The 12,632-nt window shown below is 55.7% G+C and overlaps 1 long non-coding RNA gene across 1 annotated transcript in view; it reads right to left on the bottom strand.

Moving 5' to 3' along the window:
- Nucleotides 1-11,996, bottom strand: part of LOC113600456 (uncharacterized) — a 30,406-nt gene extending 18,410 nt beyond the window's left edge. Inside the window, exons 1-3 of the long non-coding RNA XR_003421446.2 lie at nucleotides 11,653-11,996; nucleotides 9,240-9,336; nucleotides 5,283-5,366 (exon numbers count right to left, since the gene is read on the bottom strand). This is a non-coding gene — a long non-coding RNA (uncharacterized LOC113600456). The remainder of the gene's footprint in view (nucleotides 1-5,282; nucleotides 5,367-9,239; nucleotides 9,337-11,652) is intronic.
- Between the last annotated feature and the right edge of the window lie 636 nt (nucleotides 11,997-12,632).

The following is a 12,632-nucleotide window of genomic DNA, read 5'->3' as shown; positions in this document are numbered from 1 at the left end:
AGACATAGAATCCAAAGCAGGCTCTAGGCTCTGAGGAGGTCACAGCCTCAAGCCCACAAATGCTGAGATCATGACCTGAGCTGAAATCAGACACTTAACCAACCGAGTCACCCAGACACCTTACAACAATTTGATTAAGTTACATGAATATATGGCTTCGATTAAAGAAAGCAAGCATAAGTATTAATGTAAGTCCATATGCCCTTACTGAAATCTGGAAGATCGCCCCCATGTAGGGCTGAAAACCCTGTGGCGCTGGGTATGGTTTCTAGAGAATTCCTGCATGGGACTCAGCCTGGAGGCCTGGACGGCCCGCCACTGTCCTTGGTACAGCCAGCCGGGGCCTCTGGTAAGCATGGGGAGCCAGGGACCCCGGGTCCTGGAGGGGTGGCTGGACAGGGGGCGCAGGCAGGGGGATCCCTGCAGGAGGACAGGCCTGCAACAAGGTCCACAGCTTCTCCCAACCTCTCCAGGCCTTTCCTTCTTGGGCCCTCTATCCTTTGGAGAGCATCCCACTTCCCCTCCCCAAATCCTAGCTGCTGCTGCCCCCAGGCGGTCCCGGCAGGGTCCTCTTGCTCATAACCTGACCTCAGCACCAACTCCCCAGGTTCCCCCACTGCTACCCCTAGGAGAGCTCCCTAGGTGAGCTCCTTAGGCAAGCTTGAGCTGATGTGCCTCTGGGTGCCCCCTACAGGCCCGTCAGGGGGCCCAGTCGGCTCCCACTTCCCCAGGCCGCGGTCAATCTCCGGCACCCCTTCCTCTGTGGAAATATCAAATATTATCATTTAAGGCTGTTGTTGGCCCATTGCCAACAATATGTATGCTTCTCTTTGGCTTTAAGTTGGATAGAAAAGAAAAAAAAAAAGACTACTGGCATAAAGATGAATATATTAATACTGTGTAGTAAGCCATTCTCTTAGACCCACAAGCTTATTTCTTTCTTCTGATTTTAAAGTAAATTAGGCGTGCCTGAGTGACTCAATAGGTTAAGCATTCAACTCTTGGTCTCGGCTCAGGTCATGAGCTCATGGTTGCTGAGTTCGAGCCCAGCATCAGGCTCTGCACTGACAGTGCAGCGCCTCCTTGGGATTCTCTCTCTGCTCCTCCCGCATGCTTGCGCTCTCTCTCTCTCTCAAAAATAAACAAATTTAAAAATAATAATAATAAAGTAAATTAAAACATTTTTGTGGGCCCCCGGGCACCTTGCCTGATAGAGAAGCTGGCCCCTCACTTGCCTCCTTTCCCAGGGGCTGAAGACAAGGATGGCCCCCACAGGGCACTAGAGCCTGTGGCCACACTCCCCTGGACTGTGGTCATAAGCTCCTCGAGTCTCCCCTTTCCAGTGGGCTGTGAGTGCTAGTCCTAAAACACATGCACTGGTTCGCAGTGTCGCTGCCCTACTCACAAACCTTCAGTGCTCCCAGGCCTACCTCAGTAAGGTGCTCACACAAATGGCAAAGGCCACCAAAGACACAGGAACAAAATGCTACAGGGGGCCCAGAGGAGGGGGAAATAGAGGCTCACATTAGATGCTTCTACTCAGAAAACTCATGCGTGCTAAGAGGAGGGAGAAGAGAAAGGAAATCTCTGTACTCTTCCCATGCCACCCCCATCTCTTCTCTTCCTCCCCCCACCCACCTGGGTCCCCACTACCTCAGAAAAGACAGCAAGGCCAGAACACCCAGGGTGACAGCTTATCAACATCTACCATGTGGTATGTACTTTACAAACATCAACATTGTTAGTCCTCGTAACAGTCCACTAGAGCAAGTATTGTTATAGATAATAATTATCTCTGTTTTATATAAATCTGGGTAAATTTCTACTTCACCGATGAGGCAACCAAGTAGCAGGGGGATTTAGTTCCCAAGGGAACACGTGTTCTAAAATTAAGAGAAGGGAGTCCTTGGCCCTGGAGCTCCTCCGGGTCCCATGCCCGCAGGAGGGAAATGATTTAAAGGGTATTTTGGGGGTGGTTTTGACCATCTGTGATTTCTACCCACCTTGCTGACTTCAGAACCCAGCCCTGGGAGAAATCTGCTCAGGGCTCCCCATTCCTCACACTTCCGTTCGTGATTCAGTCCAGCTGATGGCATTCACCAAGGTCCCCACAGCTGTGTATGACACCTGCCTCTTCACCCCTCCAGAAACGTATCGTCCCTGTTTGCAAGGGACACTAAGAGTGTGGTCAGAGAACTGGCCAGGAGAGGTGAGCTGGTGCCTGTCGACAGCTTGAACAGCACCCCACACTTTCTCCCCTTCTGCCTGGTGAGGAAGAAGCACAGATGTCACCCCTGGCTTGGGACACCGCCCTCATCCCCACAGAATTCTCCCTCATGAACACGCTGGAGCCTGCCCCCCCCCACCCCTCCCCCCACCACCACCAGGTACTTTCAGGTGGTGCCTGTGGGTGGCAGATTGTCACGAAAAAGAGATTCATGTGACTGAGAAAGCTGACACCCTCCGCCCAGACACACAGACCCCGGTCTGCCTGGCCAGGAGCATGCCACAGACACCCATCTTCCATGTAGGGGAAGGAGGAACCTATTTTTTTCTTCCTCCTGTCCCCAGCTGTGTTAAGAAGTAATGATAATTTTAAACAACAATAATGTTGTTTAAGGGATCAAGTGCTTGCTGTGTGCCAGGACCACATTGGCAGCTCCTCGGTTAATCCTCAAAAGACCCTTCGGGGAAGACCCTGCCATTCTTCCCCTGAACACCCTCCCACCCCGGCTTTTCTAGATGGGGAAACTGAGGCTCCAAGAGTTACTGGCTTGCTCGGGGTCACTCACACCCAGCCAGTAAGTGGTGGAGGCAAAACTGGAACCCAGGACTGAGGCCTTAGCCACACTCAACCCTGCCTCCCTTGCTACCTGGGTCCACTCTGGACCTCTTCCCACGGAGGTGACCCGGAGCCAACCCATCCAGATCCAGGTGATGGTGGCAGGAGCCACGATAGGGGCCATCAGTGTGAGCCCCGGGCTGCCGGGGAAGGAGACAAGGAGCAGTGGGGTGACCCAAAACTCCACACTGACCGTACAGACACTCACGGCTCCCCCTCTCACCCGGGAGACTCTAACGGAGAAGAGAGGAGAGTCAGGTGGGCCAGCCAGGCAGGCCGGGCTCTCCTGGCTGAGGTCTATCTGTGGGCAGGGGCCCTCCAGGCTGGAGTAGGAATCAGGAGGCAGGAAAGGAAAACCCCAGGCTCTGACCAGCTGGAGGCCTCAGGCAAAGCCCCTCTGAAGAGTCCACTACTAGCCGTGAGTCCAGAGGCCCAGGGATGGGCTTATGTTACGTCAGAGATTTCAACCCAGATGTTTTAGGGCCAGGAAAAACAACAGCCATGTGGCAGCTGCCGTACGTGAGGCAACAGGGCGTGCTGAAGACTGGGGCAAACCAGAGACACAGGCCTGCCTGATGCTGAGTGGTGGCTGCCAGGGCTATTGCCAGGCAGGAATGTGAGCTTGGTGGCACCGGTTTCTTTTTTCAATTTTTTTTTTGGCAGGGGGGCAGAGAGAGAGAATCCCAAGCAGGCTCCATGCTGTCAGGACAGAGGCCAACACAGGGGCTCAATCCTACAAAGTGTGAGATCATGACCTGAGCTGAAATCAAGGGTCAGATGTTTAACCGACTGAGCCACCCAGGTGCCCCTCAGTGGCACTATTTTTTAAGAGAAGCCAGAAATCAAGATTTTTATGCGAAACCTACCAATTTTATGTGAAAAATTCTGAACACCACGAGCCACATAAACATAAGCCTCTTGTCCAGGTCAGCTTGTAGAGGCTACATGGTAGCCTCTGGTCTGGACATTTCTTTTTTAATGTTTATTTATTTTTGAGAGAGAGCACAAGCAGGGGAGGGGCAGAGAGGTGTGGAGAGAGAGAGAGAAAGATGCAGAATCTGAAGCAGGCTCCAGGCACTGAGCTGTCAGCACAGAGCCCAACACGGGACTCGAACCCACGAACTGTGAGATCGTGACCTGAGCCAAAGTCAGACATTTAACTGGCTGAGCCACCGAGGAGCCCCTGGACATTTTAAACCTTGTAGGAGACAGATGTATCACACTTACCTCAGCTTCTCTACTTTTCCAACCACCCCTAAGTGATCTTAAACAAGCAGTCCCCAGGCCTAGGCCGCCACACCAGGGGAGAGACCTTCCCAAGCCCCACCACTTCTCGCACCCTGCCCCTACACGCCCTTGCAGGAAACTGAGGGCTCTGAAGCCCTTGTTCCTCAGGGAGCCACAAAGCCAGAAGAAGGAGAGCCTGTATGTGGTGACAGGCCATGGAGAACACGCGGAACACCATTCTTCAGGCCTCAGCAACGCAGAGGGAGCGGGACAGCTGGCCTTCCTTGGGCCGGGCCATGCAAAGGTGCAGGGTGTGCCTTGGGGCTGCTGACAGCCACCGAAGAGCTCCCCTTCCAGCCCAACTCCTGCCAAACGACTGCCCCACTAAGACTCGCCCCCTCTAAACACGAATGGGCTTCCCAGGTGGTTGTGTTATGGTTCTCAACTCTGATGACAGGTTAGAGTCACCTAGAAAGCTGTTTTGGTTTTTATTTGAAAATGCCAGTGCCCAACACTGCCCCTGCCAAGTCTGTTTTTTAAGTTATTTACTTATTTTGAGAAAGAAAGCACGTGTTGGGGGGGAGGGGCAGAGAGCGAGGGAGAGAGAGGATCCCAAGCAGGCTCTGAGCTATCCACACAGTGCCCAACGGAGGGCTCCACGTGGGGCTCGATCCCACGAACCGTAAGATAATGACCTGAGCCGAAATCAAGAGTCTGATGCTCGACTGCTGAGCCACCCAGGTGCCCCCCTCCCAATTCTAGTTTAACTGGACTGGAAGAGGATCCACTCGCTCGGATTTTTAGAACTCCCTCAGGTGATTCTATGTGCTGCCGGCATTGCTACCACAGTCTAGGGGGTTTACATCAGCTCTGGAACCAGGGGTACCTAGGTATGAATCTCAGCCCTGCCCCTGGCTAGCCGTGTGGCCTTGAGCCAGTCACCTGACCCTCCGAGTTTGCTGGCTCCAGCCCAAGAGGCTGGGCTGCAGAACCAGGGGAAGATTAAATTAGGCAACAGTGTGAGGAAGGTGCCTGAGCCACTCTAAGGCCCAGATCTGCTCCTCACCAACGCAGTCCTTAGCTCATTTAGTACCTGTGGGCCTCAGGTCCCCACTGTGACACAGGAAGTGTGGGTCCCACGCTAGCATCCTGGGGCTCTGGGACTCTCATCTCCCACAAATGAAGCAAGACTCAGCATCACAGTCGGCCTCACCTCTCACGGGCCACAGGAACGCAGGTGAGCAGGGGTCACAGATCAGTCCACCTCCAGCTGCCGTTGCTAAATACTTTTTAGAAGCTAGAACACAGTACAAAATGTTCTCTATAAATTTTTCTCATCCACTCCTCCTGATGATTCCATAACGTAAGTACCATAGGTCAGGGTTTTGGGGTACAGAACCCGTAGCTCCAAGAGGTTAAACTGCTTGCTCAGGAGCACACAGCCAGCAAGTGCTGGGGCTAAAATCCAGACCTGGGCCTACCTGGTTCCAACATCCACGTGCTTAAAAGCTAGTTACACTGCAGCACCGCCTCTGAACACAGCAGATGGCTGGCCTTCTAATCAAGGGTTGAGATGTTAAAACACGCAGCCTTGCTCCACTTGGCAGTTGTGGGAAAGACAAGGGACAATGTAAGGGGAGGTGGGAGCAGCTGGGGAGCAGGCAACCACCTTGGGATTAAATATTTGCGGTTGATCTCTCACTACAGGTGACTCCAGGTGTGCTGTGGGACTAGGGTCAGTGTAGCGTTTCCAACCTTCCCAGTTTGCCTGAGACTAGGACTTCCCTGGGACCTAGGACTTTCCGTGGGAAATCAGGACAGTTAGTCACCCTAGTGGTAAGTGATGGGGATCCTGAAATGACAGTGGCTCTCAACCAGAAAAGGAGTCCTCTCTTAGGTCAAAGTCCAGATAGGAGCCTAAGGGCTGCAGTGGCAGACAGTGGTGATCAGAGACCTGGCTCTTTCTGTTTTGTCCCTCTGCCACCTCGGTGTATGGCTGTCACCTCCTGCTCCAAGACGGCTGCTCCAGCTCCACGTATAACGTCCACATTGCAGCCAGGAGGGAGGAAAGGACCGGTACACACCGCCTCCATTTACATCCCACTGGCCAGAACCTGGCCACACGGCCTCGTCTAGCTGTGGGGGAGCTAGATTCACAGTCCTTATTCAGGCCAGCTACATGCCAGGGGACAGGAGGCATTCTCTTACTGTTGTTTTCAATCTGCACTTTCCCTGTGGGAGAAGGGCGGGAATGTGACACCAGGGGCACCACGTCAGGAGTCCCAGCTTGCGTGGGCCTCCACCTCCCAGGGCTCTCCCGAGCCACATCACTCTCCACCTGCCAGGGACAGGGGAGGTCTCAGAGCATTTGAAGGTGATCCAACCGCAGGGCCTCAGGACTCCAGCTCAGCAGTTCCCAAAGCCAGCACTCCAAACTCTGGACAGTGCTTAACGACACCAAGTGAAACCCATTTCTTTACTGGGGGAAGTTTTTATCATGCCAATGCGTGTTGCTTTGACCCCAGAATGCCTTGGGTTTTTTTCTGGAAATATCTTGTGTGCAACATACTTTGCTGTCCTGACTGGGCCTGAGGGTCCCCCATCCCGTGCTGTGGGATTTTCCTCTCCCCTCCAACCTCTAAAGCCCCTATGCTGATGATCAAGAGAGACCACGGCAGTCCCTCCTCCCTATCCCCTGTTCCTGCTGCTCCTAACCACCTTCCTGCAGGTTCTCAAATCCCGCGGGGACCTGAGGTCCTATTCTCCCTGCCCCCCTCCTAGATCCAGAGTCAGAGCCACATGGTCAAAGAGAAGACAGAGACCATCCCCCAGGGCACCATCTCGGCCTACAGGGTGCTTCAGCTAGTAATCAAAGAGAACTGCTGGGGTAAGTGGAGGCTGGAGGTCAGGAGCAGAGACACGAGTCTCCCTCTGGGAGAGCAGGCAGAGGGGCAGGAGGAGGGAGAGGGAGACCATTTCCCAGGAGCCTGAGCACTCAGCCAGCCAGGTCCACATTCTGGCAGCTGCTGCAAGGATGCGACGTGCAGAGAGAGGCAGCCCTGAGCTCAGCTGTCAAGGAGGGCTTACTACCCAGTCCGTGTCCCACTTGGCCCCGGGGTTTGGGGACAAGGGGGGAGCTGCACTTGATGGGAGGAAGGTTTGTGTCATCTAATTAGCACACAGAATCCTGCAGACTGGTGGTCCTGCCCATCCCTGGCCCAGGAGTGACTGGTGGGAGGAGGGAGTTTTGCTCTCCCATCAGTGCTGCAGCCCAGAGAGGGGCTGGGGACTGAGCCCAGGGCAGGACAGCTCGGGTGCTCAGATCTGGCCTGCTGAATCTGAGGGTTGACTTTAGCTGGGGGAGGAAGATTTGGCCACCCGCACCCTCTTGAAAAAAGCATGAGCTTAAGAGTCCAGTGCACTGAGGTTTGAATGATGGCTTTGCTGTCTGCCATCTGCATGGCCCTGGAGACGTTACGAAACATCTCCAGCTTCAGCATCCTCGTCTATAAAGGGGCTCAGGCTGCTACCCACAGAGTACTGTGAGGCCACAGGAGGAAAGCTGTGAGGTCCCTGGCTCTATGGCCAGTACACCGTAGGACCCCATAACTGCTGTCTGACTTCCTCTCGGGCACTTTCTCTTTTGCCCTACCTGTGCTCCCACACAGCTATTCTGTACCTGCCTGAAGGAAAGCTCTGTCAGAGCTTTCCTGTCTGTGGAGGTGAGTAGCCCTGCCCAGGGCCTGTACCCAAGCAGAAGCCATCCCTTCCCACAGACAATGTCCTGACACCGCTCTTGGGAGTCCCTTCCCCACCACCATGTAGTCACCCCATGTCACTCGGGGCAGGGAGGGCCATCTTCTAGGGCCCATGAAGCATGGGCCCTGAGCAGGGGTGAGTGGGAGGGGAGTGAGGGGAAGAAGAGTGAGGTAGGGGAAATAGGGAAATAAGGACAGGAACCATGACTGCCACCCCATATGTGGCGGGTACTCAGTAAATGCTGGAGGGGAGGGGAGAGGGGAGGAGAGGAAGAAATGAGAAGGAGGCAGATGAAAGAATGCTGTGCTCTGCATCAGGCGGAAGCTTCATCAGGACAGGACGGTGACACCAGGACCTCCTGGTTAGGCTGAAGGATCTAGTCTGGCTGGCCCTGGGCAGGGAGCCTGGGCACAGAAACCAGTGGGGGCCTATAGTCTCTCTCCACAGGCCCTGGGTGAGGAGCCCAATTTCCAGGGCCCGCGAAGGCAGGTGGGTGCCCAGCTGCAGGACCCGGCCACGCTGCCTCCAGAGCTGCGGCACCTGCTGTGAGGTGCCCTCCAAGAGCTGCTCACAGCCCCCCAGGCCCTGCAGGAGCTCAAGGACATGGTAAGGGACCCATAGGCCAGACCAGGGCCTGGGGACTGGGGTCCAGGAAAGAGGGGAGGCACAGGGGAACAAGAGGCAGGAGTGGGACACGTTCTGGGTCTCAGCAGCACCTAACTATGGATGGCATGGTAAGGCTGGCCCTGGGGTGACCAGGCACAGCCCTGTGCCCGCTATTGTGTCAGACACTCCCTGAACATTTGCTCACTAAAACCCAAAGGAGGGACCTGGTTCAGCACTGCTGGCATCAGAACCCAGGCTCATTCCATCCTCACTGGCGTCAGAGGGGACACAGTGCCAGCGGATGGGGAACAGAAGCCTGGGTGGTGGGGTGCGGGGTCAGGGAGCAGAGAGGGAGACCTGCAGCCTGTCTCTCCCTGCTCCCCCTTGCCCCTGCCCTACAGCTGGAACAGGCCCTGGACACTGGGGTGCTGGGACAGCTCGGTGGCCCTGGGGGCTTCATCCTAAGTACTCTCTGGAACCCCTCAGGCAGACTGTTGGCCTTGAAAGGCAGGGCCATCCTCTGCATTCTTGGAGATCTCCTGGGTAAAAGGGATATACAAGGGGCTGGGGTGGGAGAAGAGTCCAGAGGGAAGGCTTCCCAAGGCCCCTGCCCAGCAGCCCTTGTGTTCCCTGTCCACACTCTCCAAGCGGGCCTTCTGCTGTTCACCCTTGCTCTAGACGGTCCCAGGCCATGCCCACTTGCGTCTGATTCTGTGTCCAAGCCCTGCCAAAAGTCAGCATGGAAAAGCACAGCCCCCATTTCCTGATTTTGCTTGTGCATTAAGTGAAGGTAAGTGGCACTCACCTCGCAGGACACTCCAGCCCTTCCTTCAGCGATGATTTACTGAGCACCCAGTGTGTGTCAACAAGGCACTAGGAAATCTCCACTCTCCTCTTTCAGTCTGTAACAGAGACAGACATCACACCAATACAGACAGGGAATTGCCAACGGCATGAGAGTGTCTAGCAGGGGCCCTGCTCCAACCCAGAACAGAGGCAAGGCTCACGGGAGGAGCCAGGAACAGGATTCCCCACGCTGGTGGCCAGTGGTGTCGACAGAAGTACTGGGACAGGCAGGACAAGGGGATTGAAGACTGGAACGGGCTATTCAATTGTCACCTTGGGAAGCTGGGATCTTCGCTTCCCAGAATTCCCTTCCCTGTATAGCTCTGGGTGAGAATCCTCCAAAAGAGGAACCAGCATGAGATTTGGGGGATGGTAGTGCAGCGGCAGCCATTCATCTCTGAAGGCTCCATGATGGATAGGTGCCGAAGTGCTCAGCAGATTCCCAGTGCTTCCTCCTAACTGCCAGTGCTGCTGACCAGCAAGGCCTTGGCCCTGTCACCACACACAGAGAGGCCTCAGACCCCACAGGCCTCCATCAGCTCTCCCTTGATAGTCCCCTTACCACTGGCCTTCACGGCTTTCCACCTTGCTTCCTCCACTCCAACCACAGAACTCTCTGTGCTGGTGTTACTTGAACAATTCAGACCAGCTTCTGCCTCAGGACCTTTGCACCCTCAAGATATTCATGAGGCTAATTGAGTTTATTGTTTATCATTGGTCTCCCCCTGCCAGAAATGTAAGTGCCACAAAGGCAAGAGTTATTGCCTGTATTACCCATAGGCTTGGATCTATCCAACACACGTCTACACATCATAGGTGCCCAACATCCATTAGTTCCCTCCCCCTGCATGGATGCCCCATGGGCCTAGAAGGATGCTGTTTCCCAAGATTGGGCTTCATGTTTGGAAAAGGCCAACCTGGGTTCTCGTCCTAGTTCCTTCCCGGACAGGATGAGGAACCACCATTATCCTGGCTAGTAACCAGCTCACAAAGCCCTGTGTAAGGTGAAGCCCGCCATATACCCTTCATGGATCGTGTTTTAGCGAAACTGAGGGGGTGGAAGGGGTGGCAACTTACTCAAGACCACTCAGCACTTCCAGGGAAGGCTCAGTTCCCACCTTCTTGAACCTTCTAGGGAAGGATGGCCCCGAAGCTACCTAATGGGACTTCTCTCCACTTTAGGGTTCCAGCATCCCAGCCTTTCCTGGGCTTCCAGGGCCCACGAGGAGAGACACAGCATGACTCTGACGCTCGGTGGCCCTCACTATCTCTCAACAGTGCTGAGTGACACCCAACATTGCCTGCTGGCCCAGGCCCTGGGCAGAGGGATGGTACCCCAGCAAATGAAGCTGGTGAGAGCCTCCAGGATGCTTTATCAGCCCTCACTCACAGAAGGAGCACTCCCTGGCTCTTACTCCTCAGCACCCAGGCCTGTGCAGCCTCTGCTGGGTGGGCCGCATTCAGTCATGCACGGGTTTATTTGTGGATTATGCTGAGCCCACCCCTGTGCCACCAGGCCCAATGCTGGGGCTGAGAATACAAAGGTGAAAGAGGTTCGACCCCTTGCAGTTGGGTTAAGGGACTGTGCAAACCAGCAACAAGAGACAGTGCCTGCTTCTGCTCAAACAGGTGGCTATGGCAACACCAACCACAGGGCTCGGGGGCATTTCTCAGGCAGTTCATGACTGCATGGATGAAAAGCCAGGGGAGCAGTATCCAGGCAGAACAGCACCGGCAGTGGCTGGGAGCCACCGGGCAGTGTTGGAAACCGATGACTCCAGCCAGGGCAGGAAAGGCGGTGTCGGGGGTACACTACCTGGGTCCCCAATTTTGCCAAACCTCAGCTATGGTGGGGGATGCGGGAGCACTGGCCCCAGGCTCCCACCCTCAGGGTGGGTTCCACTGATGCGGGACCCGGGAGACCTGTCTGTCCGTTCCGGATGCTTCCTTGCAGGTGGTGTGCATCTTAGAGCCCAACTTTAATCCGATGGAGGAAACAACCTCCTCCCTCCCACCGGAAGTCCTCTCATCCCTGCAGAATGCAGCCCTCTCCCTGAGCCTGGTGGAGAGCTGTGGACTGGAGATGCAGGGGCCCAGCCACTAACTCATGTGGGAGCCTGACCTGGTGCCACACCGGTCTCTATGGGTCCCTCGCAGGGCTGCAGATGGCGGCCGACCCCGCCGTGTAGGCCAACGCCTGAGAAAGGTGCCACGGCCTCCTCCAGGGTACCGGTCGCTCTGGGCCACAGCGGACTATGAGGCCCCACCAGGACTGGCTCACACACTCCCTTCCACCCCTTTCAGGACTGGTCTGCAGACATTAGTCACCCAGACCCGGGGGCGCAGGGACGCCGGTTAGTTTAGGGTCTCACCTTGGGCTGGGCCTGGGCCCTATCCACGAGCCCACCATGAGAGGCAGTAGAAGCTGGATCCAGAACAGCCCGTCTCCATCCACGGCCCCACCTCGGACAGCTGTGTAGCTCTGGGCGAGTTACTCCCCTCCCTGTGCCTCCTCCTCCAACATCAGCCCCTCCGAAACGGGAAGAAGAATCCCCAGCTCTGGACCGTAGCGAAGACTTAAAAGTTGTACATAAGAGTGCTCACAACGGGGCTTGGCTGTCGGCTATTACTGTGTGAGGCGGCTATTGGTAACAATCGTCTCGCTGTTCTGGAGGAAGCTGCCAGACCCTTCCCCAGCTGAACGAAGGGCTCGGCAATCTCTCCCGAACGTGCGCGGCCCGCCGCTGTCCTCCCGCCTGCTTTCCCCTCCTGCCGGGGGGGGGGGGGGGGGGGGGGGGGGGGGGGGGGTAGATAGGAGCACGTCCCACTCTGGGCCTGCGCGCTGCGGCGGAAGTCGTCCGCGGAACCGGACGCTGGGCCCCTTCCCGTAACCTTGCGTCTGGCTGTGGAAAGCTGCGGGGCCACTGCCAGCATCGCTGCAAAGCAGCAGCCGGACCCCTTTCACAGCAGGAAGTATCTCTGGTAAAACTCTCATTAGCCAACATGGCGGAGGCGTGTGTGCGCTGTGAAGGAGGGCGCATGCGTGTGCGTGCACGTGTGTGGGTCCGTGCGTGTGCGTGCAGGGCGCGCGCAGGACGTGGGAAAGGCGCGGGGCAAGAACCTGAGCACGTGTGTCAGCTGCCGGTCTTCGAGCCCCGGCTCCGTTTTCTTTACCTTAGCGGAGCTTCCCAAGCCGGAAACAAACCCCGTGCCGGGTGCCCTGGTTTTGCCCAGTCCGGGCAGTCACTGTATATGTTCATTTCCACTGATAAAACTTACCTAACAATCAAAACAATGGCCCTTGTAAACATAAAAGAAACAAAATCTCAGAAACGTAATGAAGAACCTTTCG

Source organism: Acinonyx jubatus, chromosome F2 (assembly GCF_027475565.1).
Source record: "Acinonyx jubatus isolate Ajub_Pintada_27869175 chromosome F2, VMU_Ajub_asm_v1.0, whole genome shotgun sequence".
NCBI lineage: Eukaryota > Metazoa > Chordata > Mammalia > Carnivora > Felidae > Acinonyx > Acinonyx jubatus.
The sequence above is the reverse complement of the archived record's forward strand: the minus strand, read 5'-3'. Positions and strand labels throughout refer to the sequence as shown.